This window comes from Xenopus tropicalis, chromosome 2, assembly GCF_000004195.4.
Source record: "Xenopus tropicalis strain Nigerian chromosome 2, UCB_Xtro_10.0, whole genome shotgun sequence".
Taxonomy (NCBI): domain Eukaryota; kingdom Metazoa; phylum Chordata; class Amphibia; order Anura; family Pipidae; genus Xenopus; species Xenopus tropicalis.
Window position 1 is genome coordinate 8,835,276 of NC_030678.2, and position 26,990 is coordinate 8,862,265.

General features: G+C 39.5%; 1 protein-coding gene across 6 annotated transcripts in view; it reads left to right on the plus strand.

The window, feature by feature from the left end:
• Window positions 1–342: 342 nt before the first annotated feature.
• tff3.5 (trefoil factor 3, gene 5) overlaps window positions 343–26,990 on the plus strand; it is an 80,220-nt gene continuing 53,572 nt past the window's right edge. For 3 of the 6 annotated variants that reach the window (XM_031895661.1, XM_031895664.1, XM_031895662.1), the window contains exons 1-2: window positions 21,178–21,203; window positions 25,700–25,717. The gene's annotated coding sequence lies outside the window, so the exon portion shown is untranslated. Of the gene's footprint in view, window positions 367–513; window positions 538–684; window positions 712–851; window positions 879–1,018; window positions 1,037–1,643; window positions 1,668–1,814; window positions 1,839–1,985; window positions 2,010–2,156; window positions 2,181–2,327; window positions 2,352–2,498; window positions 2,523–2,669; window positions 2,694–2,833; window positions 2,852–3,445; window positions 3,473–3,974; window positions 4,002–4,141; window positions 4,160–4,686; window positions 4,714–4,853; window positions 4,872–16,458; window positions 16,489–17,727; window positions 17,758–19,632; window positions 19,663–21,173; window positions 21,204–25,699; window positions 25,718–26,990 lie in introns of those variants that run through there. The other 3 variants (NM_001114052.2, XM_031895660.1, XM_031895663.1) reach the window with 3 other exon arrangements.

Below are 26,990 nucleotides of genomic sequence, written 5' to 3' on the forward strand. Positions count from 1 at the left end.
CCGTTGATGGAGCTCCAGCCCAAAGTAAGTAAAAATTCTATTCGAACTTTGCAGAGCGCAATCCATTTAAGATTTATACAGTGAAGAATCTTTTCAAAGATGTAGCATGCATTACAACAGTCTGGGTTATTTGTCCAAGTCTCATAACTTCTTTTCTGTTTTTTGTTTTAGCCGTTGATGGAGCTCCAGCCAAAAGTAAGTAAAAATTCTATTCAAATTTTGCTAAGCGCAATCCATTAAAGGATTATACAGTGAAGAATATTTTCAAAGATGTAGCATGCGTTACAGCAGTCTGTGTTATTAGTCCAAGTCTCATAACTTCTCATCTGTTCTTTGTTTTAGCCGGTGATGTAGTTCCAGCCCAAAGTAAGTAAAAACTCTATTCAAACTTTGCAGAGCGCAATATATTAACAATTTATACAATTAAGTATCTTTTTAAACATGTAGCATGCATTACAGCAGTCTGTGTTATTAGTTCAAGTCTAATAACTTCTTTTCTTTTTTTTGTTTTAGCCGTTGATGGAGCTCCTTCCACAAGTAAGTAAAAATTCTATTCGAATTTTGCTAAGCGCAATCTATTTCAGATTTATACAGTGAAGAAACTTTTCAAAAATGTAGCATGCATTACAGCAGTCTGTGTTATTAGTCCAAGTCTCATAACTTCTATTCTGTTCTTTGTTTTAGCTGATACAGGAGCAACACAAGCCGCGCGTAAGTGAAAATTTTATTTGAATTTTGCTCTGCGCAATCCATTGTATGTTCATTAATTGCACAGTTATATAAATATCATGATATAGACAAAACTCTTTGCTTATTTCAATTACTCACTTCTCATCTGTTCTTTGTTTTAGCTGATGTAGCACCAAAACAAGACGCATGTAAGTAAAAATTCTATTCGAATTTTTCTGTGCTCAATCCATTGTATGTTCATTAATTGCACAGTTATATAAATATCATGATATAGACAAAACTCTTTGCTTATTTCAATTACTCACTTCTCATCTGTTCTTTGTTTTAGCTGCCGCATCTTCACCAGGTAAGGGACAATTCATTTACTCTCCCACAAATCATGTTTTTCTCAAAGGAAGACATATCAATCATGGGGAAAAACTTACTGAAAGTCATCTATACACCTTCTAAAGTAAACGTCTATTCAAATTTTGCTATGGGCAATCCATTCTTTGTTTATTAATTGCACAGTTATATAAATATAGACAAAACTCTTTTTCAGTTACTCACTTCTCATCTGTTCTAGGTTTTAGATGATGCAGCTAAACCAGTTGTGATTCTCATAATATAGAGACAACATTTTTTATTCTTAATTCAATTTCTCATTTATAATCTGTGCTTCATCTTAACTGGAATACCTGCACCACCAGCCAAATGTAAAGGACAATTTTTTTTAATCACCCACGAGCACTAACATTATGTCTACCAAAAAAGTGCAAAAGCATACTGAAAGTAATCTGTACATTCTCTAAAGGAAGTTTTACCATCCAAGATTAAAAGCAGATATTTCAACACACTTCATGCTACATTTAAGATTCATACAATGAAATATATTTTCAAAAATGTAGCATCTGTTACAGCAGTCTGTGTTATTAGTCCAAGTCTAATAACTTCTTTTCTTTTTTTTGTTTTAGCCGTTGATGGAGCTCCTTCCACAAGTAAGTAAAAATTCTATTCGAATTTTGCTAAGCGCAATCTATTTCAGATTTATACGGTGAAGAAACTTTTCAAAAATGTAGCATGCATTACAGCAGTCTGTGTTATTAGTCCAAGTCTCATAACTTCTATTCTGTTCTTTGTTTTAGCCGGTGATGGAGCTCCAGCCCAAAGTAAGTAAAAAGTATATTCGAACTTTGCAGAGCGCAATCCATTTAAGATTTTTACAGTGAAGAATCTTTTCAAAGATGTAGCATGCGTTACAACAGTCTGTGTTATTAGTCCAAGTCTCATAACTTCTATTCTGTTTTTTGTTTTAGCCGGTGATGTAGTTCCAGCCCAAAGTAAGTAAAAACTCTATTCAAACTTTGCAGAGCGCAATATATTAACAATTTATACAATTAAGTATCTTTTTAAAGATGTAGCATGCGTTACAGCAGTCTGTGTTATTAGTTCAAGTCTCATAACTTCTTTTCTGTTTTTTGTTTTAGCCGTTGATGGAGCTCCTTCCACAAGTAAGTAAAAATTCTATTCGAATTTTGCTAAGCGCAATCTATTTCAGATTTATACAGTGAAGAAACTTTTCAAAAATGTAGCATGCATTACAGCAGTCTGTGTTATTAGTCCAAGTCTCATAACTTCTATTCTGTTCTTTGTTTTAGCCGGTGATGGAGCTCCAGCCCAAAGTAAGTAAAAATTCTATTCGAACTTTGCAGAGCGCAATCCATTTAAGATTTATACAGTGAAGAATCTTTTCAAAGATGTAGCATGCATTACAACAGTCTGTGTTATTAGTCCAAGTCTCATAACTTCTTTTCTGTTTTTTGTTTTAGCCGTTGATGGAGCTCCAGCCAAAAGTAAGTAAAAATTCTATTCGAATTTTGCTAAGCGCAATCCATTAAAGGATTATACAGTGAAGAATATTTTCAAAGATGTAGAATGCGTTACAACAGTCTGTGTTTATAGTCCAAGTCTAATAACTTCTTTTCTTTTTTTTGTTTTAGCCGTTGATGGAGCTCCTTCCACAAGTAAGTAAAAATTCTATTTGAATTTTGCTCTGCGCAATCCATTCTATGTTCATTAATTGCACAGTTATATAAATATCATGATATAGACAAAACTCTTTGCTTATTTCAATTACTCACTTCTCATCTGTTCTTTGTTTTAGCTGCCGCATCTTCACAAGGTAAGGGACAATTCATTTACTCTCCCACAAATATGAAATCATGTTTTTCTCAAAGGAAGACATATCAATCATGGGGAAAAACTTACTGAAAGTCATCTATACACCTTCTAAAGTAAACGTCTATTCAAATTTTGCTATGCGCAATCCATTCTTTGTTTATTAATTGCACAGTTATATAAATATAGACAAAACTCTTTTTCAGTTACTCACTTCTCATCTGTTCTAGGTTTTAGATGACGCAGCTAAACCAGTTGTGATTATCATAATATAGAGACAACATTTTTTATTCTTAATTCAATTTCTCATTTCTAATCTGTGGTTTGTTTTAACTGGAATGTCTGCACCACCAGCCAAATGTAAAGGACAATTTTTTTAAATCACCCACAAAAAACTTTGCAAAAGCATACCAAAAGTAATCTGTACATTTTCTAAAGGATGTTTTACAAGCCAAGATTAAAATTAAGTATTTCAACACATGTCATGCTACATTTAAGATTTATACAATGAAGTATCTTTTCAAAAATGTAGTATCTGTTACAGCAGTCTGTGTTATTAGTCCAAGTCTCATAACTTCTCATCTGTTCTTTGTTTTAGCTGATGTAGCAGCAAAACAAGACGCACGTAAGTAAAAATTCTATTCGAATTTTGCTATGCGCAATCCATTGTATGTTCATTAATTGCACAGTTATATAAATATCATGATATAGACAAAACTCTTTGCTTATTTCACTTACTCACTTCTCATCTGTTCTTGGTTTTAGCTGACGCAGCTAAACCAGCTGTGATTCTCATAATATAGAGAAGACATTTTTTATTCTTAATTCAATTTCTCATTTCTAATCTGTGCTTTGTTTTAACTGGAATACCTGCACCACCAGCCACATGTAAAGGACAATTTTTTTAAATCACCCACAAAAAACTTTGCAAAAGCATACCAAAAGTAATCTGTACATTTTCTAAAGGAAGTTTTACCATCCAAGATTAAAATTAAGTATTTCAACACACGTCATGCTACATTTAAGATTTATACAATGAAGTATCTTTTCAAAAAATGTAACATCTGTTACAGCAGTCTGTGTTATTAGTCCAAGTCTCATAACTTCTAATCTGTTCTTTGTTTTAGCTGATGCAGGAACAACACAAGCCACACGTAAGTGAAATTTTTATTCGAATGTTGCTCTGCGCAATCCATTCTATGTTCATTAATTGCACAGTTATATAAATATCATGATATAGACAAAACTCTTTTCTTATTTCAATTACTCACTTCTCATCTGTTCTTGGTTTTAGCTGCGGCATCTTCACCAGGTAAGGGACAATTCATTTACTCTCCCACAAATATGAAATCATGTTTTTCTCAAAGGAAGACATATCAATCATGGGGAAAAACTTACTGAAAGTCATCTATACACCTTCTAAAGTAAACGCCTCTTCAAATTTTGCTATGCACAATCCATTCTTTGTTCATTAATTGCACAGTTATATAAATATCATAATATAGACAAAACTCTTTGATTATTTCAATTACTCACTTCTCATCTGTTCTTGGTTTTAGCCGACGCAGTTAAACCAGTTGTGATTCTCATAATATAGAGAAGACATTTTTTATTCTTAATTCAATTTCTCATTTCTAATCTGTGCTTTGTTTTAACTGGAATACCTGCACCACCAGCCACATGTAAAGGACAATTTTCTTTAAATCACCATAAGTACTAACATTACGTCTAATAAAAATGAAGTATCAATGAAGTATCTTTTCAAAAATGTAGCATCTGTTACAGCAGTCTGTGTTATTAGTCCAAGTCTCATAACTTCTAATCTGTTTTTTGTTTAAGGTGATGCAGCACCAAAACCAGCCACACGTAAGTAAAAATTCTTTTCGAATTTTTCTATGCGCAATCCATTCTATGTTCATTAATTGCCCAGTTATATACATATCATGATATAGACAAAATCCTTTGCTTATTTCACTTACTCACTTCTCATCTGTTCTTTGTTTTAGCTGCTGCATCTTCACCAGGTAAGGGACAATTCATTTACTCTCCCACAAAGATGAAATCATGTTTTTTGCTTACTGAAATTTATCTATACACCTTCTAAAGTAAACTTTATTATGTGAGACCACAATTAATTGTCTAAAGACATGAAATGCTTTATGAAGCATGTATAAAATGAAATCCCTAATCTGAAACTTCTTGAGTTGTAAATCATTCCTTTTTTTTCTTACTCTATTTTGTCTCATAATTTGTAAGATGTGATTCTCATAATATAGAGAAGACATTTGTCATTCATATTTCAATCTCTTTTCTAATCTGTGCTGTGTGGAAACTGGAACACCTGCACCACTAGGTGCATGTAAGGACAATTTGTTTTAAATCACCCAGAAGTAGTAAAATTCAGAAATGTGTAAAAGCATATTGAAAGTAATCTGTACATTTTGTAAAGGAAGGTTTAATATCCACAATTAAAATCTCATCTCTTAACTCACTTCATGCTGCAAGTTATTTAAAATGAAATATTTGTTAAAAATTATTATTTCTTCTAGCACTCTTTATTACATTTGTCTGTTAAATCACATCCCTTCTAATCTGTTGTTTTATCTATACCAGTGCTGTCCAACTTTGGCACTGCCGAGGGCTGGAATTTCTCTACGATACATGGTGGAGGGCCGCTAATGGAAGCCAGTTATGACTACTCTCCCTTTTTAAACCAAACCCACTTCAAACCACACCCATTTTATCACAGTGGTGTTAGTGCAGGAAAAACCCAAATGCTTGGTCCTCACTGTGGGGATATCAACCATCATTCATATGTAAAATAATTATATATTGTCATATTAAGACATACCCTTAAATCCATATGCCTTCTCCTACCCTGTGGATAGCAGAGCAACCCCCAGCACCTTAGGAACCATTTAATGGCTATTTCCAACTACTAACATACTCCCAGAACAAACCCCTGACAGGTTCACCTCCCACAGGCAGCATAGGGCAGGCAGAGTATGGCTCACACAGGCAGCACTCTCTGCCTGCCCTATGCTGCCTCTGTGTGCCATACTCTACCTGCCCTACCCTGCCTGTGTGTGCCATACCCTCCCTGCCCTATGCTGCCTGTGTGTGCCATACTCAGCCTGCCCTACCCTGCCTGTGTGTGCAATACTCAGCCTACCCTATGCTGCCTGTGTGTGCCATACTCTACCTGCCCTATGCTGCCTGTGTGTGCCATACTCTGCCTGCCCTACCCTGCCTGTGTGTGCAATACTCAGCCTGCCCTATGCTGCCTGTGTGTGCCATACTCTACCTGCCCTATGCTGCCTGTGTGTGACATACTCTGCCTGCCCTACCCTGCCTCTGTGTGCCATACTCAGCCTGCCCTACCCTGCCTGTGTGTGCAATACTCAGCCTACCCTATGCTGCCTCTGTGTGCCATACTCTGCCTGCCCTACCCTGCCTGTGTGTGCCATACTCTGCCTGCCCTACCCTGCCTGTGTGTGCCATACTCTACCTGCCCAATGCTGCCTGTGTGTGCCATACTCTGCCTGCCCAATGCTGCCTGTGTGTGTCATACTCTGCCTGCCCTATGCTGCCTGTGTGCCATACCCTCCCTGCCCTATGCTGCCTGTGTGTGCCATACTCTGCCTACCCGATTCTGCCTTTGTGTGCCATACAATACTCTTGTATTTGTGTTTTTTATTATTTTAGATCATAACTAAAGCCTTGTTTTGTGTGCTCTACTGGTTTTTGACTTGGTTTTTTATACTAAATCCATGCTGCTTGCCTTTTATCATTTCCCTGACTTTGTCATAGATGGCTTCATACAGGGGACTTGGGGCCAACTATGTGTATTTTTTTACAGGGGGTCCTGGCTTTGTTTACCATCACAGTAGGGGGTAAACTACCTGGGAAGGATAGGAATTCAGGCTGACTATACATTTACATACCATTTTTGCAACAGTTCAGGAGGGGTATTGGGATACATTTAAAGGGACATTAAAGCCTAAAAATGTTTATAGCTAGAAATGTTTGGCTATGTGTTTTGAGCTTGTGTAGCAGCACAATGTCTCCAGAGTTCAATAGAAGGATCCATGCCTATGAAGATGCCCACAGTAGCAATCCATCTTTTGCCTTGCCCAACTACTGCACATGCTAAGTCTGCTCTTGGCTGATGTCAATGGCCTGCTTGCTCTAGTCACTGCCTGTTCACTAAAAATCAATATAAGTCAACCAATTACAGTCCTGTCTGGCTGCTCCCTAAAAACTGAAGTCCTGCTATGGTACTTTTATCTTGTAGCTAGACTTAAGCTAAATCCTTATTGTGAGGCTTTTCTTTCCACTTTGTTATGATTCCAAATGCTGAGCTGTGTTAGTGTTTCCTCTCTCACATAATCTAGAATTCAGTTGCAGAATGAATATATACAGGGGGAGCAGAGCCATACACCAGTACAGCTCTTGGTGGGGATGAGGAGAGAAACCATATTAAGTACTTATATGCATGATAAAATTGATAGGCCTCCTATCATTGTGTTTGGGTCAGACTCTTATCATTGTGTTTGGGTCAGCATATCACTGCATTCTCCCATTTTCACTGATATAAGTTACAAAGTTTTGAAACACAGGCAGAGCTTAGAGAACCTGAATTCAGTGCATTATATTCTTAGCTTAACTTAACATACAAATAGGTTGATTCCATCACTTACATACCATAGTGAAAACACCATATACCAGTCCCACATAGGATACAAAACAAAAAACACACAACTTACTGTGTCCAAAGCAAATTCAATGGAGATTCATGCACTGACAAGTTATTATACGGAGAACACAAGCTATGATAAAAGTTTTAGTCACTTTGCTTATCCAAACCATCTGGTAATACATTTTGCAAAGGTTTTTCTGTATGTAAAATATTAATTTGCATATGCACCTTATGATCTACCCCATGTCCAATGTACAGAACATTATTCTCTTTAGTTCTGGGAACATAAAAATCAGACCAATAACATCTCTCAAAGTGTTTATGAAGCCAGTCTCATTGAGGGTTCTATGCATTACACATTGGGAGAGACCAAACTGTGCCAGTAGGTGTATTGGCAGAACAAAATGATATGTACAGGGAATCCTCTGCACAAACACTATGTTCCTTCCCAGACATGCTGATTTGCATATGCAAAGTGACTGACAGAGAGTTGAGAGCTTGTGCTCTCACTATTATAAATATGCTCCACAAGCCCTTGCTTTGAAAAGTGTTTTGGTTGTGCTATAACGCTCAGCCTGGTGTAAATGTCAAAGAATATTTCTTACTGATTTCTTGGGTAATTGAGCTATGGTAACATTTGCAGCTAAAGCTTGGAGAGGAAAGTATGTATATGATATGCTGTAATCATAGGTGTATAATTGGACAGACAAACTTTAGTTTTTTGTAAACTCTGCTCCTGCAGGGTAAGTGTCCAACTGCAAAAGTCCCATAAATTCCTTTTCTAGGATAGATTATATTCAAAGAAGGCTTTGAGATTTCTAAGACTGGCCCCTGCCTACTTGTACAAAGTCCATCCAAACATTTATTAAGCCTTCTATAGAGTTGAATTATGATATTAGTAGGGGAGGGGGTATCTCATCCTATCACTACATTTACTGACCACAAAAACTTGGAATATATTCAGGCCCTCAAGAGACTAAATCCAAGACAGACCAGCTGGGCACTATTTTTCTTAATTTCATAATTACTTTTCACCCTGGTCACAAAAATAAAATGACAGATTCTTTATTGAGAAGCTTCAGTCATCAAAAACTCTCTCTTGAAGGCAATAAGTTTGGTATACACCCTTACATGATTATTGCTTGCTTTCAAAGATTGCTTCTCAGATCCACTCAGCTCAATCCTCTGCTCCTCCATATATTCCCATTGGTATGGCCTTTGTTCCTCTTGAACTTTGCCTATTCAACAGCAGACAAGCACTTTAGATAAACTTGGCACTCAGGAGTTTAACAGACACTAGATTTATTAGATCATGTTATATAGTTAAATAGGGTTGAAAAAAAACAGAGTTCATCAAGCTCAACCCTTCCAAGTAAACCCAGCACACACAAACCTATACTGACCTATCTATACACTCACATAAATGAACCATATATACGACACTGCCTGGAATTAGACAACATGTTATCTACAAAAAAACCCAGGTTCTTCTAAATTAAGGATACCCCCCACCACACTACCATTTAGTGTATGACTTAAATTTATATTATTTCTACCAAAGTGCAAAACTTTGCACTTGTCAAAATTGGACTGCATTCTCCATTTTGCTGCCCAATTTTCCAATTTAGTCAAATCACTCTGCAAAGTGGCAGCATCTTTCTTGCACAATTTAGTATCACCAGCAAATATAGAAACAGTACTTTCTATGACCACTTCCAGGTCATTAATAAACATGTAAAAAAGCAGAGAACCAAGGACTGACCCCTGAAGTATTCCACTAACAACACTGGCCAATAAGAAAATGTTCCATTTACCACCATTCCTTGTAATCTACCCTTCAGCCAGTTTTCTATCCAAATACAAATATTATGTTTTAGGCCAATATTCCTCAATTTGATCATTAACTTTCTGTGAGGTACTGTATCAAACGCTTTAGCAAAATCTAAGTAAATGACATCCACTGCCATTCCAGTATCTAAGTTCCTGCTCACCTCCTCGTAAAAGGCAATTAATTTAGTCTTGCAAAGTGAAAAGTGGAATGTGTAAAGACTTCTTTGGTTTCTGTGAAATATATGCTGCATCCAAAATAAGTCCCTACTTGTGGCCTTTTGCAACCTCTACCTATTGCTTCTTGACCCTGGGCTTAACTTGATATGAACTTTATTGTTGAATTACCACCTTCCCAAAGTAACACATTTATTTGGCTAGTTCTGGACAGCTCCAGGAAGATGGCTAATTTATTTCTGCTTATCATGCTCAGTTGCAGTGGAGCCACTGAAAGGGTTAATCAAGCTCTGGAATAATTTTAGAAATGTCATGTTTTCTGTTGCCCTCCTCCCCTGGTTAAAGTTTTCCCACAACAATTACATTAAATTAGTAATGAGCTTTTTTTTTTTTACCTTCTATGGATTAACTGTGTTTTGTAGTAGTAGTAAGTAAGGGTACACATACACACTTTGACACAAATTAAACACAAATGTTGTGATTATCTATGTCTATGAAGATTCTCATTCATCCAGGTCATGATATGCAGTATCTAGTAGAACTATGTCTAAAACAATTGGACTGAGTCTGAGTTTTCTTTTAAATTATGTTTCACCACTCATCCAAGTGGCTTCTTCAGTTCAAATGACTGGTAGGTAATACACCCGCATTTAAACCCTTGAATGCCGTACAGTCAAATATCCAATCCCTGTTGTTTTATGGAACTTATTCAGTTAGGTGTTGGCTGAAACTCACATGTGTAAAAGTGTGATCCTTTCATAATTAGTGATGGGTGAAATGTTTCGCCAAAAATTGTCGCCCGCGTAAAAAAAATATTTGCAGGCGTCAAAAGAATAGCCAGGTGACAAAAGAGTAGCCTTGCGACAAAATAGCACAACATTTTTGCAGTTTCGTGAATTTTTTGGGACAGATTCGCTTATCACTATTCATAATGGTACCGTGACTTTAATTGAGGCAGGTGTTATTCTTTTAAGTAGATGACTGGAAGTGCGAATTGTTGTGAAACTGCCAGGATAAGGATATCAAAGCAGCATCGTAAGTTGCTGACAAGCAGTGTGGCTGACCCCTCCTCTGTTCAGGGATGGTTTTTCCAGTCGGCAAAAATGGCCATTTTCACACCTCTTTTAAACCATCTGTCTTCTCGGTCCAAAATAAGCATGTTACTGTCCTCAAAGGAGTGTTCCTTTTCCTTGAGATGTAGATAGACTGCAGAGCCTTGTACTGAGGAGTTAGCCCTTCAATGTTGAGCCATTCTCTTACAGAGTGGTTGTTTTGTTTTCCCTATGTATATGTCTGGACACTCTTCACTACACTAGATAGAATAGATAACATTACTTTTCATGTGTTTTGGTGTTGGGTTATTAGGGTGCTCTAAATTCTGTCTCAGGGTATTGCTGGTTTTGAAAAACATGGGAATGAGATTTTTGTTGAAAAAGTTTTTCTGATGTTCCAGCAACATAGGGGATGACTATGTTGCTTCTCCTGCTATGTCCATGCCCTTTTTAAATGTGGTCACACCCTTTTTGATGTGACTACAAATTTATTGCACCAATATTTTGCAGAACTTTTGAGAATTTCACTGAAAATCAATGCAGCGACCACCTATTCTAGAGGGTGATGGGATTATTGTCAGTGGGTTTCCGATATACTTCAATATCCACATTACCCCCTCTTTGATCACTATTGCACAGTACAAAAAAAAGCCAGTTTGCTATGTTTCACATCTTTCCTTGTGAACTTGATGTTTTTGTCCACTGAGTGTGAGTTCAGTTGATGTCATCCACATATCTAAACTAATGACTTGGTGTTGTTCCCTTGTCCAGTGCTTTCTTTTCCACTTCTTACATGTAAAGGTTCACTACGATTGGAAACACAGGTGAACCATGGCACAGCCATGTCTATAAAACACTTCCTTGTGCTTGAAGTAAGTGGTATTAAAACATAGTTCCAGTAAGGAACAAACTTGTTCTGGGTTCAGCTTTGTTCTGCTTCTAAGGATGGTGTCTTGTTTCAGCCATTTTCTCACTGTTTTAATTGCCTTGGTTGTGGGTATGCATGAGAACAGAGATGTAACATCAAAGGACACCATTGTTTCATTGGCCTTCTTGGACCATTTGTTAGAATTCCTGCTGGACCTGTGTCCCACCAGCATCTTTTACCTACCTGTGCCTAGATAAGTCACACACAAAGAACACACCTGAACACTCTGGTTTGTCACTAAGCCTTGATATTGTGGCTTCACCTTAATTCCTGTTGACTCTTCTCAGCTCTCATTGGAAATGGTTCGCTATGCTTCTTACAGTAGCAGGAGGCACAATTTGCCCCTCTGGGAGTCCCAAACACAGGCAGGCAACCTTCCTGCTCTGTTCCCTGCTCTGAGAGTGACCTACTTTGAGTCAAGTTTCAAAGACTTTATAGACAAAGGCAATGAAACAGTTAGAACAGGGATAAAACTAAAAGGGAAGCAGATTCCACTACTGTTCAGGAGACCAATGACATATAAGAGGAGGAAAGAGCCTTCACTTACCAAATATTTCCATCTTTTGAAGTCTAAACTGCAGAATTTAGTCTGTACAAACTATACTTTTATAACCTGGTAGAAAGTGCCAGAAGTTCTTACATGACTCAGGCTGACCACAATTAATGGATATTTAGAACTAAGTGTTGCCCAAAAGACAAAGGCCAAACTAAAACATCTCCAATGTCTAAAAGATATGCTGAAAGATATAACCTGAAAACTGTAGTCTGAGAAATAGATACTGAAACAAAAAACAAATACTACAATATTAAGTGTATCATGAAAACAAATCAAATAAGACCTCTCCGGCAAGAAATGCCTCAAACAAACCTAAAATAACTCAAACACAACATGAAGCTTAGTAATATGTACCTATACATAACTCAAAAAGAAAAACTTCCAATATCTGGCTCATAGGAGTCACTAAAAACTGACACAACTAAGGGCACACATAAATGTAGGGTTATCTCAGCCAAAAATGGCAGAGCCATGTCCTTAATTCCTCATTTGTTGTCACAGTTAAACTTGCAACACTTTCATTTAAGTTATTAGAGAGAGAGCACACAAAATACACACAAAATATCACAATATGGTGCCTCAAGAAAGATGTGAAGCTCAATATCTACAACATTGATATAGCTATATAATTACATTCCTGTGCACATCCATATTTACTGTATATATACACAAACCCCTATATATCAGTTTGTTAAGATTGTTTGATAAGTTGAATACCACTGTTTAAAGTGGACCTGTCACCCAGGCATAAAAAGCTGTAAAATAAAAGTCCTTTTTAATTTAAACATGAACCCTAAACTCATTTTTTATTAAGATATCCATACCCATTATAAAAGCATTTAAAAATCCCAACTGCCTTAGGCATAGAGGCGGGGCAGACAGTTACTTTCACTTTCAATTCAGAACTTCTTAGATGTTGCTGTTCTCTTCACATTCAATCTCTCTCCCAATATCCCACCCCTCCTTCTAATTTTGTAACCAGTGCATAGGCATGAGCATCAGCCCCCCCCCCATACTGGCACAGAAAAAAGATTTTGGCAAGATACAAAGCTTGCCTTAATAACAGTGAACACAAAATGGCGACTGTCTTCAATGGCTGCTTGTGAATTCCAAGGCGAAAAAAAATAAGATTAAAACCATTTTTATAGTGTAAGTGAAGTTTATTTTATTGACAAACACAATAGAAAACCATTTGGAATTATTTCTTAGGGTGACAGGTCCCCTTTAAGCATTCGGTCTGAAGGTATAGACTTCCTTAGGGTAAGCCTAGGCATACCTCATATATTAGTGCAACAAAGAAAAGGATCCTTTAAAACCAACATAGAGGGAGTGGAGCCATGGTGCTAGCATGGTGCTTCTTGGTAGATTATAATGTATGCCTCTCTCAGGGTCTTAAGATACTACTTTCCATAAAGCTACACTGGCCAACCCAGAACCACATATATGGATAGTAAAATACACTGTACTAAATTATTCATATCAGAAACCCATCTATTCATGCACAGAAAATTGCAAACAAAAATCTGCCCTGGAGCCTAAATAGTCAAGGGCAGAAAGTGCTGGGTTATATAATAAATAACTACAGTCTTGTTGCTAGACTAAGCAATCCTTATAGCAAACTGGCTTTAAATATTCCTGCTACATATACCAAAGGCAAAGGGTTTGATTCTTGAGAAAGCATACCTACTGCAGGCAGAACCCTGCCATGTAAGATTCATATATCGCTTTGCTTCATTGATTAAACAATTCTTTATCCAGTAGCATTGAATTTGGCTGAGATGTGTAATAGGACATTTGGATGTAGCTGAATTAGACATGGATACAACCAAGCTCCAGAATGACAGCAATATGTAATAACAGATTAGATTAGTTGCTGCTTGGAACAAGCATATATCATAATATAGCAGCAACATAGCCCAGTGACCCACACCCATTAGGGTTCCAAGTAAGCACATAGCCAAAGCCCAGCACCAATGCAGAACAGAATTGGAGCACATTGTCTGCAAACCCAATGACCTATAAACAGGGCTATTCATTTTAAAAGAGCAAATTAAAAGAGCTCAGCACACTGCCAGCCAGCACATTGCCCACCAGTTAACTTACCTATATCCCTTAGGGTTGCCAGTTTCAGGTGAGCAAATAGGCAAAGCCCAGTACACTGTAGGTCAGCATGGAACACATGACCTGCAAGCCCAATTACCTATATCCATTAGGGCTACTAGCTAGAGTCCAGCACACTGCAGAACAGATTAGAAACACATACCTTATCTGATGCTTTCACACTAAGCTGTAATTAGCCCCTGAAAATTCACCATATTGCAGTACATCAGGCTCATATCCCAGATATAAACAGGCCTCACAGGCTTACCAGGAACATCAGCACTTATACGCAGAGAGTATGGCGTATATTTTCGGCAAATGGAATATCGCTTGCCAGAAATACCGCCATACGCCTCCTACCTGTGCCTGCACCCGAATGAATGAAATACGCTCGGTTGCAGGCACATGTAGCCGATATCCGCCGAAGATATGAAGTTTCATGTTTTTTGGTGGATATCGGCTACATATGACTGCATCCGAGCGTATTTCATTCATTCGGGTGCAGGCACAAGGGACGGTAAATCTAGCTTAGCGGGGCGTATTCTCGGCAAGCGTTTTTTGGCTTGCTGAGAATACGCCAGTGTAGCATCTGCCTTACCTAAGGCTCCTGGGACAGCATTCTGGGCTGCTAAGTTACAGAGTGGGCAGAACTACCAGCACAGAGGCATCACATGATCAGCTGGTATCTGCAGACAGGTAACCAAAAGCAACTACTGCAGTCACAAAGAGGCAAACTGGAAAACTGGTGTTAATGCCTCCTGCAAGGGCCCAAGTCTGCAGCCATTTCCAGCAGAAAGGTTTTTTGAGCAAACTTTTGAAACATTCTTTTACTACCTTATCCTAGGAAAGTCTGTTGAGTGAGGCCGCTGTCCATGAACCTTTCCTCCATTAAAAGTAACCTTCATCCCCTGCATAGGGAACAAAGGCTCAGGCTCCTAACTAATTATGCCTAATTACTAGTGATGAGCAATTTTTTTTTGCCAGGCATGGATTTGCAGTTAAATGGATTTGGCCATTGGCAAATTGTTTTGCAAAACTAATACAAAATTTTGCCACTGAAAATTTGTGGTTACATCAAGAAAGGTGCAACTATGTAAAAAAAAAAAAAAGCTGCAGCCACATCAAAAAAAGGCGTGATCATGTAAAAATAAGGCAGTACCTGTGTCAGTAAAACAAAAGGGGACAGATTTGCTCTTCACTAACTGACCCTAAGCCAACTGCCACCTCCCTTGCCCATCCATAAAAATAAAAAAGGGAGTGTATGGGTCACATCCACCACTGCCACCAGATGCCTTTTGGGCAGGCCGGGTGGGAACAGGGATAGTCAAGCACTGCCACCAAATGCTCTGACAGCAATACATGAAGGCAACTCAAACACAGGCAGACATGGAATACCAAAAAATGCATACCAGTGTCCTACCTGATCCAGGAGCTGAAACACAAAAGTCTCAAAGATATGAGGTGTGCTGGGGAATAAAAAGGTCCCATGGACCAAAAACCCCTTAGGATGCCTTATAGGCAGGCCTAATGCTTCCCAAGGTTAAAAAGAAAATTTCCACTTCCAACAGACAGAAGGACAAAACAGATGCAGATAGGTGGGTGTCATTGGTCTTTGGGGAGGGTCCTTCTGATCGGAGCAAGGGGAGGGACTATCCCAGTGAGTACTGCCATGGAATGAGTCTAGGGAAAACCATGCTTCAAGACCAGTCCATAAGAAATAATAATCCAAATACTGAAATTACACGGCCCATTTAGGAAACGCTGCTGACTGAAAATCATTTTCTTGGCGTGGCCAAGAAAATTTCGCCGCACGTCACATATTTTTGTCCCTCTTTCTCTTAATGAAATGTTGGGAGGTATGAAATAGTCCAAACTTGGTTTTACACTTCAACCAAGTTGCTACTCCTAAATGCATGACCTGGTCTGCATTTCCATGGTGATCTGGTTGCTTCTACTGTGAGTGTTTAGAAAGACAAAAATATTGTGATATACTGTATACATGTGGTGTACATGATGGCTCTAGGACTTATCATTAAGTTAATTCTGATATAATGTAGTGTAAACATACCCATTTTATCAGTGCAGGGCAACACTACATTATATCAGAATTTATGAACGGATTAACTTAACTTAAAAATTCAAAGTAATGTTATAATAAATGAATAAAGTAATTGGATCCAACTGTTTCTCAAGCTTAGGTTTTATTTCTGCTACAATAGATGTTTCTAAACATGAAATGATCCATTGTTATTCTTCTTTTGTGTGATTATAGCCGAACCAACAAAAACAACAACATCTACAGGTGAGCAGTCTGATAAATCAATGTAATTAGAAGGCTAAAAAGTACAACTACTACTAAAGAAACACAAAAAAATGACCAGTGTTTCCAAGTGATTCAAATATTATCTGTGCAGGGCAACAGTATGAGTATTTCGGCTACATGTGCCTGCACCCGAGCGTATCTCATTCATTCCGGTGCAGGCACAGGTAGGAGGCAGATGGCGCTATTTTCAGGCAATTGCTTTTCCGCTTGCCGAAAATATAGGCCAGAGACCTCATCTGGCATTAGCCATAATGTATATTATGACCTGCAGTTCATATAAACTGCTAAATAAAGGAAGAGAAAAGGCACAGGCAACATAGCAGATAGCAGACACTCTGTAGAAAACAATGGAACTCTACACAACTTATCAGTTATCTGCTATGTAACTTGTGACTGCCCCCATGGCCAAACAACAACTTGTTTATATGAACTAAAGTAGGGTTTCTGTAGAAAACTCCCCAGCTGTACCGGTGCAGGAATGGCTGCCCCCGGGACTACGCAGCGGGGTATTTATATAAACTATAGTAGGGTTTCTGTAGCAAACACCCCAGCTGTACCAGTGCAGGAATGGCTGCCCCCGGGGCTACACAGCGGGGTATTTATATAAACTATAGTAGGGTTTCTGTAGCAAACACCCCAGCTGTACCAGTGCAGGAACGGCTGCCCCCGGGGCTACACAGCGGGGTATTTATATAAACTATAGTAGGGTTTCTGTAGCAAACACCCCAGCTGTACCAGTGCAGGAATGGCTGCCCCCGGGGCTACACAGCGGGGTATTTATATAAACTATAGTAGGGTTTCTGTAGCAAACACCCCAGCTGTACCAGTGCAGGAATGGCTGCCCCCGGGGCTACACAGCGGGGTATTTATATAAACTATAGTAGGGTTTCTGTAGCAAACACCCCAGCTGTACCAGTGCAGGAATGGCTGCCCCCGGGGCTACACAGCGGGGTATTTATATAAACTATAGTAGGGTTTCTGTAGCAAACACCCCAGCTGTACCAGTGAAATATACGTTTGTTTGTGTGTTAATCATACTTTTTTCATCTTTATTCATGTGAAAGATGAAGTTTAAAAAAACAAATCTAGTTAAAATTGAAAATAATGTTATAATAACTGAATACAGTAATTGGATCCAATTGTTTCTAAAGCTTAGTTTTTATTTCTGCTACAATAGATTTTTATAAACATTGTTATTCTCCTTTTTTATGATTATAGCCGCCCCAACAACAACAACAACATCTACAGGTGAGCAGTCTGATAAATCAATGTAATTCGATGGCTAAATAGTACAACTACACTTCATATAATTTCCTAAAAGAAACACATAAAAATGACCAGTGTTTTAAAGTAATTTAAACATTATCTGTGCAGGGCAACAGTATGAGTATTTCGGCTACACGTGCCTGCACCCGAGCGTATCTCATTCATTCCGGTGCAGGCACAGGTAGGAGGCAGATGGCGCTCTTTTTGGGCAATTGCTTTTTGGCTTGCCGAAAATATACGCCAGAAGCCTCGTCTGGCATTAGCCATAATGTATATTGTGACCTGCAGTTCATATAAACTGCTAAAAAAAGGAGAAAAGGCACAGGCTACAAAGCAGATAACAGATACTCTGTAGAAGACAATGGAACTCTACACAACTTATCAGTTATCTGCTAAGTAACTTTTCACTGCCCCCATGGCCAAACAACAACTTGTTTCTATGAACTATAGTAGGGTTTCTGTAGCAAACACCCCAGCTGTACCGGTGCAGGAATGGCTGCCCCCGGGGCTACACAGCGGGGTATTTATATAAACTATAGTAGGGTTTCTGTAGCAAACACCCCAGCTGTACCAGTGCAGGAATGGCTGCCCCCGGGGCTACACAGCGGGGTATTTATATAAACTATAGTAGGGTTTCTGTAGCAAACACCCCAGCTGTACCAGTGCAGGAATGGATGCCCCCGGGGCTACACAGCGGGGTATTTATATAAACTATAGTAGGGTTTCTGTAGCAAACACCCCAGCTGTACCAGTGCAGGAATGGATGCCCCCGGGGCTACACAGCGGGGTATTTATATAAACTATAGTAGGGTTTCTGTAGCAAACACCCCAGCTGTACCGGTGCAGGAACGGCTGCCCCCGGGGCTACACAGCGGGGTATTTATATAAACTATAGTAGGGTTTCTGTAGCAAACACCCCAGCTGTACCAGTGCAGGAATGGATGCCCCCGGGGCTACACAGCGGGGTATTTATATAAACTATAGTAGGGTTTCTGTAGCAAACACCCCAGCTGTACCAGTGCAGGAATGGATGCCCCCGGGGCTACACAGCGGGGTATTTATATAAACTATAGTAGGGTTTCTGTAGCAAACACCCCAGCTGTACCGGTGCAGGAACGGCTGCCCCCGGGGCTACACAGCGGGGTATTTATATAAACTATAGTAGGGTTTCTGTAGCAAACACCCCAGCTGTACCAGTGCAGGAATGGCTGCCCCCGGGGCTACAGAGCGGGGTATTTATATAAACTATAGTAGGGTTTCTGTAGCAAACACCCCAGCTGTACCAGTGCAGGAATGGCTGCCCCCGGGGCTACACAGCGGGGTATTTATATAAACTATAGTAGGGTTTCTGTAGCAAACACCCCAGCTGTACCAGTGCAGGAATGGCTGCCCCCGGGGCTACACAGCGGGGTATTTATATAAACTATAGTAGGGTTTCTGTAGCAAACACCCCAGCTGTACCGGTGCAGGAATGGCTGCCCCCGGGGCTACACAGCGGGGTATTTATATAAACTATAGTAGGGTTTCTGTAGCAAACATCCCAGCTGTACCAGTGCAGGAATGGCTGCCCCCGGGGCTACACAACGGGGTATTTATATAAACTATAGTAGGGTTTCTGTAGCAAACATCCCAGCTGTACCAGTGAAATATACCATTTGTTTGTGTGTTAATCATACTTTATTCATCCTTATTCATGTCAAAGATGCAGTTTAAAAAATACAAATCTAGTTAAAATTGAAAGTAATGTTATAACAACTGAATACAGTAATTGGATCCAATTGTTTCTAAAGCTTAGTTTTTATTTCTGCTACAATCGATGTTTATAAACATTGTTATTCTCCTTTTTTATGATTATAGCCGCCCCAACAACAACAACAACATCTACAGGTGAGCAGTCTGATAAATCAATGTAATTCGATGGCTAAATAGTACAACTACACTTCATATAATTTCCTGAAAGAAACACATAAAAATGACCAGTGTTTTAAAGTAATTTAAACATTATCTGTGCAGAGCAACAGTATGAGTATTTCGGCTACACGTGCCTGCACCCGAGCGTATCTCATTCATTCCGGTGCAGGCACAGGTAGGAGGCAGATGGCGCTATTTTTGGGCAATTACTTTTCAGCTTGCCGAAAATATACGCCAGAAGCCTTGTCTGGCATTAGCCATATTGTATATCATGACCTGTAGTTCATATAAACTGCTAAAAAAAGGAGAAAAGGCACAGGCTACATAGCAGATAACAGATACTCTGTAGAAGACAATGGAACTCTACACAACTTATCAGTTATCTGCTATGTAACTTGTGACTGCCCCCATGGCCAAACAACAACTTGTTTATTTGAAATAAAGTAGGGTTTCTGTAGCAAACACCCCAGCTGTACCAGTGCAGGAACGGCTGCCCCCGGGGCTACACAGCGGGGTATTTATATAAACTATAGTAGGGTTTCTGTAGCAAACACCCCAGCTGTACCAGTGCAGGAATGGATGCCCCCGGGGCTACACAGCGGGGTATTTATATAAACTATAGTAGGGTTTCTGTAGCAAACACCCCAGCTGTACCAGTGCAGGAATGGCTGCCCCCGGGGCTACACAGCTGGGTATTTATATAAACTATAGTAGGGTTTCTGTAGCAAACACCCCAGCTGTACCAGTGCAGGAATGGCTGCCCCCGGGGCTACACAGCGGGTATTTATATAAACTATAGTAGGGTTTCTGTAGCAAACACCCCAGCTGTACCAGTGCAGGAATGGCTGCCCCCGGGGCTACACAGCGGGGTATTTATATAAACTATAGTAGGGTTTCTGTAGCAAACACACCAGCTGTACCAGTGCAGGAACGGCTGCCCCCGGGGCTACACAGCGGGGTATTTATATAAACTATAGTAGGGTTTCTGTAGCAAACACCCCAGCTGTACCAGTGCAGGAATGGCTGCCCCCGGGGCTACACAGCGGGGTATTTATATAAACTATAGTAGGGTTTCTGTAGCAAACACCCCAGCTGTACCAGTGCAGGAATGGCTGCCCCCGGGGCTACACAGCGGGGTATTTATATAAACTATAGTAGGGTTTCTGTAGCAAACACCCCAGCTGTACCAGTGCAGGAATGGCTGCCCCCGGGGCTACACAGCGGGGTATTTATATAAACTATAGTAGGGTTTCTGTAGCAAACACCCCAGCTTTACCAATGAAATTTGTTTGTGTGTTAATCATACTTTATTCATCCTTATTCATGTCAAAGATGCAGTTTAAAAAAAACAAATCTAGTTAAAATTGAAAGTAATGTTATAAAAACTGAATACAGTAATTGGATCCAATTGTTTCTTAAGTTTGGTTTTTATTTCTGCTACAATAGATGTTTATAAACATTGTTATTCTCCTTTTTTATGATTATAGCCGCCCCAACAACAACAACAACATCTAAAGGTGAGCAGTCTGATAAATCAATGTAATGAAAATGCTAAATAGTACAACTACACTTAATTTAATTCCCTTAAAAAAAAATAAATTACCCGTGTTTTAAAGTAATTCAAATATTATCAGTGCAGGGCAACAGCACATTACAGTATTCTGTTTGCTTCAGAAAAGTTTCTTTTAGTTTATTTAAACAAACTGCTGAGTAGCAATGGAGGCAATTGAAAAAGGGCTAAATGGCACAGTTTAACAGTACCATTAGAGAACAAAAAAATATTTTATTCTATAGAGCTTATCTGCTATGTAACCCAGTGTTGGACTGGCCACCAGGATACCAGGAAATCTCCCGCTGGGCCCAGGTGTAAAGGTGGCCACACACTTGGAGATTTTCGATCTTTCGTGCGACCGATGGAAAGATCGTTCCAATCGGCCACTAACGTTCAGGGCTGAAACGGTAGATAAGGAGGTAGAAACAATAGGATTTCTACCTCCTTCCGCTGATTCAGCTCTGAAGGCAGATTTTGCTCAGGTGCCTTCTATGGCGCCCGATTAAAATCTTTTAACCCACCTGATCGGCGAGTCGACTGATATCAGCAGCCTCCTGCAATATCAGTCGCCCCGCCGACTTGCCATACACACACCGAATATCGTACGAAACCGATATTATCGGTGCGTGTATGGCCAGCTTAAGTGGGCCCTCCTGCTCCTGACCATTTGGCCCGTTTCATGGCCATTCCCTATTTCTGAATGGGAAGAAAGAGGAGAAATAGGTTGAATGAATAGATGCTAGCATGTAAATAAAAGAGACTAGGAGAATAAAGAGGTTGGCTGCGAGAGTGGGCCTAGGGTCTAAGGTTTTCTGGTGGGCCCCTGGGTTCCCACTCTGAGACTGATGTAACCTGAGCCCTTTCTCTCCATGGCTAAATATCAGCATATTCATGTGCTACTATATAAATATAGTGTTTCTGAAGTAAACATACCAGCTTTATGAGTGCAGGACAACATTATATTCTTCTCTAATGCCTCCTAATCATTCTGCCACATTCCAAACACTAATACCAGACCAATGAAACATAATTTGTCATCTAGGGTGTTGGCAACAAATTATACTATCCACCTTTTTAATATCGGATTCCTATTACACCAGCCTATTTGGCCTTCCTAATGCTTACTGTATGTAAGAGAATAAGAGCATAAATTAGTTGGGTTTTATTCTTCCACAAGTGGGATTCTCACAAAATGTAATTCTCCAGTAAAATGTTAAATTATAATCTGTGCCAGGGCCTAACACAGGTTAATAAGGGATGAGCTGGGGAGACAGGGAGCATATAGATTACCAAAGAATAGCAGCAGTAATGTAGGCATAGTAACAAATAGCTGTTAAAACCTGGAACATGTCTCTATCCTTTTAAAGTTATTGGGGCTCATTTATAAACATAGCATGGCTCCCAACTGTCCCGATTTTGGTGGGACAGTCCCTCTTTCAATACCTCAACCCGAAGTCCTGGTTTTCTTATTGAAAAGTCCCTCATTTTGCTTTGATCTCCTGCACTGAATGCAAAAAAAAGATACAAATTTAATTAAAAAGTAGCTTTTGGCAGAGAGCCCAGAAACCTTAAGGAGCATCACCTGCACTTAGATACATTGTTTCTCACGTTTAATTAAACAAGTAGCTTTTGGCAGAAAGTACAGAAAGTAAAAAAAGCCACACATGTATTTAGATACAATTGTAACTAATAAGCTAAACAGGTCTCTTGGGTGAACTCGCAGCTTCAAGGGCAACTTCAGCTTTTTTAACAAAACTATAATAACACAAAAAACAAGACCCCCCAAACCCCCAGAAATGTGTTCAAACTTTAAATAACTTTACAAATTTAGTCAAATTGGAGTTGTATTTAGAGGGTGTGGTCATAAAAATGGGTGTGGTAAAAAACTCTTTCCATTTTCAATATGTTGAGAGGTATGACGATAATTTGCACTGAAAACAAATTAGCCCTGCACATGTTTATATTCAAAAAGCTGGGCAAGGTTCATTTATTTATGGTGTAACCCCAGTTAATTCTTTCTCCTCACATAAAACAAAAACATACAAATCCCGCTCTCACCTTGCATTCCTCTCCTTCCTGTTACACGCTGCTGGTGACATTTCCCCCAACCCTGGTCCTCACCCCATCCTTGTTCTGTTAGGGACATGTTCACCAAACCCACCCTGTACCCCTTTAAAGTACAGAACCCTTACCCCTATACCCAAAGCCTCTATTCACATTTCCTGTGCCCTCTGGAATTCCCGCTCTGTCTGCAACAAACTCACCTCCATCCATGACTTTTTCATCGCTAAATCACTGGCTTTCCCCTACTGACACTGCCTCACCTGCTGCTCTGTCCTTTGGGGGGCTACACCTTACTCACACTCCCAGACCTGGAAACAGGGCAGGGGGTGGGGTAGGACTCCTTCTCTCCCCCCGCTATTCATTTAAAGTCCTTCCACCTCCTCCTTCTCTTTCATTTTCCTCATTTGAGGTTCACTCTATTAGGCTCTTCTCGCTGCTTCGCTTCGCATTGCGGTCATATACCGACCTCACAATTCTTTGACAACTTTTCTGCCTGGCTTCCTTACTTCCTTTCTTCTGACTCCCCATCCATTGTACTAGGTGACTTTAACATACCTGTTAACAATTCTAATGCCCCTGATGCCTCTAAACTCCTTTCACTAACATCCTCCTTTGGGTTATCTCTATGCTCTGACTCCCCCACTCACTCTAATGGAAACTCCCTGGATCTTATATTTACAAAATGTTGTTCTACCTCCAACTCCCCTTTCCCCCTCTCTGATCACAATCTGCTCACATTTCAACTCTCACTAACTCCCTCTACACCCCCTGCTGCCCCCCAAACATACACATACCGAGACCTGCAATCCCTAAACACATCACATCTCTCTTCTTCCTTTGACCCTCTTCACTCTAACATCCTAACTGTCTCTTGTCCTAATCAGGCTACCTCTGTCTACTACAGCACACTCGCCACTGCCCTTAATGAGCTTGCTCCTGCTTGTTACGCTCCTCTTCTGACCTGCTCCCCAACTCCTCTCTCATTCCCCCCTCACACACTCGTATTCAAGACTTTGCAAGGGCTGCCCCCCTTCTCTGGAATTCGCTCCCACAAACTGTTAGACTTTCTCCCAATCTCTCTGCCTTCAAGAGATCTCTAAAAACATATTTATTTAGAGAGGCTTACCCTAATCTAGTTTAGCAATACCCTGTGCCCCCCCTCTCACAACTCTGGTCATGCCCATTCCCACACCTTGTGTCTCAACCCCTTCTCCTTGTAGAGTGTAAGCTCTTTTGGGCAGGGCCCTCTTCACTTTTTGTATCATAGTAACATAGTAAGTTGGGTTGAAAAAAGACATACGTCCATCAAGTTCAACCATAATCGGTTATTGATTGCTTTATATGTTACTCTGTATGTCCAATGTATGTAACCCACTTATTGTACAGCGCTGCGGGATATGTTGGCGCTTTATAAATAAATGTTAATAATAATAAAAAATATATTTTTATATATTTTGCATATTTGTATTAGCACTGCAAGTGTCCTCAAAAGCTTTTTGACTATGGAATTGTCAAGGAAGAAGACCCATGATTGCATAGTGCTAATATGTATGCACACAGAGGCATTCTGAGTTCAAGTTACGCTACTACTATAGATCCGAAATCCATAAAACTCTGAACTATTAATCCTAGAGAGTCCATTTTAAGCAAATAATTATAATATATATAAATAAAAATGACAAACCCAAGCTCTTTAAATTAATGTTTCTTTTAGTTTACAAGATATGGTGATGGTCCCAAAGTTTTTGATTAATTGATCCCTTATCTGTACTTAATTGTTGTTTACTATTTAGCTAGGTGAATTTTCCATTAATCATCTTTATTAATCTTCTAATTATAACTGTAGGCACAACAACAGCAACTAAGGGCTCTGGCACAAGGGGAGATTAGTCGCCTGCGACAAATCTCCCTGTTCGCGGGTGACTAATCTCCCTGAAATGCCATCCCACCGGCGAAAATGGAAATCACCGGTGGGATGGCATACGCAGTGGCGCGATTTCAGTGAAATCGCAGAAGTTGCCTAGAGAGGAAATGGCAATTCGGGGAGATTAGTCGCCTGCGAAAAGGGAGATTTGTCAGAGCCCTAAAGGTGAGTGGTTTGATTTAATAAGAAGGTTAAATCATAAAAATCATACTGCATAACTATTTAGTACATTTTTTTTATCATTGGCTGTTAGATGAAACATGTCCTGGATGTATATAGTTATGGTGAAAATATATAAACCTCTCCCCAGCAACCATGAGAATTTAAGTGGTGAAGTTACTGATGTGATTGTTTCACAAGACACCTAAGTTGTTCCTTTACAGTATTATATATGTATTTTTTCAATGTTAAGTAAATATTTTTTATTTATCCACATTTCATCTGTAATAAACTTCTCATGATTACACCCACAGCAACAGGAAAAGAAACATGTAAGTTCAAGTCTTTCTTTTATGTATATAATTTCATCGTAAACATCTTTTTACCTTTTGGTTAACCAAATTTATGACCAACATAATGTATAATGGTTTAGTACTGTTTTTTTATTGTTGACTGTTAAATGAAACGTATCTTGGATATATAGTGTTATGGTGAAAATATATAAAACTCTCTTTGGCAACCATGAAAATTTGAGTGGTGAAGATAGTGAAATGTTTTGTTTCACAAGACAACTATAGCAGGGCCTGAGATACAAATCATAGATCATAAAGATAACTCCTGCCCTCTGGGTGCTACCTTCACAAATTAGATGAGTTCCCTCACTAACCTGGGCCCCTTGTGGACCACCGGTGAGAAAACACAAACATTTCGGGTCACCCCAGTACTCACGATACTTCTTGGGGGAATTGCTCAGCCTCCTGGCTTTCCTCCCAGCTCCTGTGACACTCAGGGGCGTATTTATTATGCTGTGTAAAACTAACTTGCCAAAAAAAAAAAGCTGTGTAAAATAAATGGAAAAGATCGCCGTCTGAATGCCGGATATTATGCTGGATGTGACACCGTTATTTTCCATAAGTTCCGGTGGAAGAAAAAACGCATTAAAAAATTATGCCGGTTTTACGCCTGGCGATGTGTGGCGAATTTTCTCACTGTTTTTTATACAGCATAATAAATATGCCCCTCAGTCTCTCAGTCACTTTCTCAAGTCTCCCTCTGCTCCTTGCAGTGGCAGGAAACACCCCCAGCCCCTCTCAGAGTCCTAAAACACAGATAGGTATCCTTCCTGCTCTGTGCCCTGCTTTGATAGATTAAGTAGAGCAGCAATCTATGGCCGGTATGAGGAATGGGAGCCTTATGCTGTTCCTGGCACAGTGAAACTTTTGTGCCCCCCCTTATTTTTTCACAAATGGTAGTTTTCAGAATGTTGGAGGGATAAATGGTGGAGTGTCACAGTCGACATTTTCATGGTGCCTTGGGCAGGTCCTGGATGCAATACTTTCAGTGTCTGGGAATTATATCAAGTTTCCCATGAATAGAAATAACTGGAACACCATAACAAGAGACTTCTATTGAGTCAGTGGTATCCCAAATGTCTTAGGCCATAGATTGCACCCATGTGGCATTTAATCCGCCACTAAACAAAGAACATATTTTCAGGAATCAAAATAGTTACCATTCTCTGAATATCCAAGTCGTACATGACAGTAAGATGAATATCGTGAGTATTGTCTCAGGATTTCCAGGCTTGTCACATGATTCTTACAT